The 3,258-nt window shown below is 37.5% G+C and overlaps 1 non-coding gene across 1 annotated transcript; it reads left to right on the forward strand.

The window, feature by feature from the left end:
* Positions 1-404: 404 nt before the first annotated feature.
* Positions 405-477, forward strand: TRNAT-GGU (transfer RNA threonine (anticodon GGU)). The gene has a single exon. It is a non-coding gene; the product is annotated as a tRNA-Thr (tRNA).
* Positions 478-3,258: the final 2,781 nt, after the last annotated feature.

Below are 3,258 nucleotides of genomic sequence, written 5' to 3' on the forward strand. Positions count from 1 at the left end.
CAGAAGGTCGCTAAGTTGATAACGTGTCGAAAACGAGGTTCGGGAGCTGATAACTCTAAAGATACTCGTGTTAGAGTACTGAAATTTGCTACACATCCTCACCAGGATTGAGAAATTTCAATGACCTTGAACCATGTCTTCAAGGTCATCCAAAAACTAACGCGAGAACCGTAACATAACATTGAGAATTTATTTTTATAATTACGCAGGAATTATTATAATTCGAAGTTTCATTTAAATAATAAATTATCAATGTTATGACTACAGGCTATCAAGGTCCTGTTAAAAATTAGTTGACCTAAAATGCTACGGCACCGTCAACAACGGGTTAAATGTATCCCGTCAATAATGTGAACCAGATCAAGTCATTCTTAAATTGGATGTCCGAGGCCTAACCATTCGTGGCCTCGGTAGTCCAATGGTAGTGGCGTTGGGACGGTAACCCAAAGGTCGTAGGTTCGATTCCTACCCGAGGTGATACGATTTTTCTCAGTCACTCTGGTATGGAACAATACGCAGAGGTATTCCTTGATTTAAATGAAACTTCGAATTATACACAATATTATTTCAACTAACCAAATATTATTGGAATTTACTCAAAATTGTAAATGGTGCATTGGGTATTAGCCTAGCTGATTATTATTATTATTAAAAACACCAAATATAGTTTGTAATTCTCCCAATTTATATGAATGTCGACAATGTAATTTGAACTAATTTAATGTAATTCCATTTTACCCAAATAATACGTATTTACCTAAATGTATTCCTTTCCAAATTTAATGTAAAATTAATTTTAATTATTTCAGTTAAACCAATGATATAAGAACTTATCCAATATTATTTGAATTCGCCGAAATATACCCATTTTAAATAAATTTTCCGATAATTTTTCTAATAACAATCAAGAGATACATTGTTATGCGCTATTTTGCAAACGGCAGCTTAAAGACAGAATTTCCACAGAACTGGGGACTCAGCTTGATTTAGCTTTTGCGAATGCTGTCTTTCGGGAGAAGTCCACCGCAGACTACCGAGAGGCGTATTACTCTTTTCATCAAGCTGTTTGTTTTTCCGAATATTGATGTCATTCTCCCACGAATAGGTTTGATAAAATAAACACATTTTGGAGTTTTTTACCTCCGCATACATGTCTGTTTGTGTGTGTTATAACTTGTATATTGTCAAATATTTGTTATATAAGCTCGTGTGAGACTACTATTTGGGACTACCGGGCCCACTTGTTCCCAATAATTCTGGCTTTCTACCTACCCCTCGAATTTTCTCTCTGGCGTTTTCTTTTTTTCTCGGCCGTCGCGTGAGATACAACATTGCGCCCTCTGGGGGAAAAAAACCCCTCTCTAGCGGGCTCTTGCTGAGGCGGCTCTACAACCCAGTCAGAACTAGTTTTTTCTTCAGCGGTAGTTCCCACAACCATCGCTAGAGAGCGTCGCTAAAATATTTCATCTCGGGTCCGTCTCCGAGACTGGATACACCACGGTTTGGGGGGTAAAATTTAGAGAAGGGAAAGTCGCGTCTCTCGTTGACAGCGCGCGTTGGGAAAAGCGCCCGGCGCTGTGAACTCCTAGTCATGTCTCCTGCCCCCGCTTATAGCCAATGTCAAGGGAAAGTTTTATCCCCGGATGTTTCCTCCAAAACGAAACTTAAAGTGGACAGAAAACCTTTGACCCCCCGCAAACACGTGGAGCCAACGAAAGGCGACCTTTCTGACGCGTGAATCTCGTCATCATAGCTTCCACACGTTGGACACCTTCTTTCCTACAAGAGTTAAGTCTCATTTTTCGCGCCGAACGATACCCTTACTACACCTATATTACTTCTATACCTCTAAACCGTGTGCAAGTTTCAGCTCTGTCAAGTAAACATGGCTAGGGCTTTTGCAACAGGCCCTTAAGCTGCAAAGAATGCGACTATGGGGACAGAATCTCCGTCTGGCCATATTCTTAGTACATGAATAAATTCTTGCAATAATATGATTTATTCAGTTGTTAATAATCCATATTAAATATGTGCTCTAAGAAAATACCAATTTAATCACCGAGATAATATAAAATTCGAGAATGACATATTCTATTAATTTCTGTTCTGCAAAATTACATTCATGGGTATTTATTATGAATTTGCGAATATACATGACTTTTGGTGCCTAAACTACCCAAATGTTTGATATAAATATCCTAAAATAAACACATTTGAATCCCAGTTTAAGAATTTCTTTAAGTCGTATTTCCACTAATTTCAATAATTTAAAAGAATTATGTTCGTCGTGTTTTGCATATCTATTTCACCTTTGATACTTTCCATCTAAACGATAGGAAATCACATGGCCTCAACAGCTTTTGTATTGCTTTGCCCACCCGGGTCTCCTGAGAGTGGGTGGCGCCCGAGTTTTAATCCTTCAACTTATGATGGTATTTTATATATCTAACGATAGGAAATCACATGGCCTCAACAGATTTTCTATTGGTTTGCCCACCCGCGTATCCTGAGGGTGGGCGCCATCCACTCTTTAACTTAGGATGGCAATTTATATATCAAACGATAAGAAATCACGTAGCTTCAACAGTTTTTTTATTAGTTTGTCTACCTGTGTCTACTAAGGGCGTATGGGTTTGCCCACCCGAATACACCGATGTGGAACTAATATTACGGTCTGGGCCGACTTGTTATAATATAGATTTATTTTTATTATTTTAAAGTATATTTATTTTAATTTTTATAGTATATTTATTTTAATTATTTTAAAGTATATTTATTTTAATTATTTTAAAGTATATTTATTTTAATTATTTTAAAGTATATTTATTTTAATTATTTTAAAGTATATTTATTTTAATTATTTTAAAGTATATTTATTTTAATTTTGACTTGAACTATGCGCTACAGTTCTCCTCGCACGATTTATCACACTCGTACAACAGTCTTTACGAAACACTATATCAGATGTTCATGGCTGGAGCGACAGTCAAATCTTTCTGTCCTGGCTGGCTTCTCATCCCCAACGATGGAAGACGTTAGTATCAAACAAGATTTCCGAAGTTCAAAACGTACGATCCAGTGGCATCACGTTCCGGGTAAACTCAACCTTGCAGACTGTTCCTCGCGTGGAATTGACGCGATAGAACCTCGAACTCATCCGTTATGGTGGAATGGTTCAAATTGGCTACGAACAGACAGTCTAAACCAATGAATCGCCTGTTGAGGACGATCCCGAATGCAGCATTGAAGAACGAACCA

Source organism: Leiobunum rupestre, chromosome 1 (genome assembly GCF_980474605.1).
Source record: "Leiobunum rupestre chromosome 1, qqLeiRupe1.1.hap1, whole genome shotgun sequence".
Lineage (NCBI taxonomy): Eukaryota > Metazoa > Arthropoda > Arachnida > Opiliones > Sclerosomatidae > Leiobunum > Leiobunum rupestre.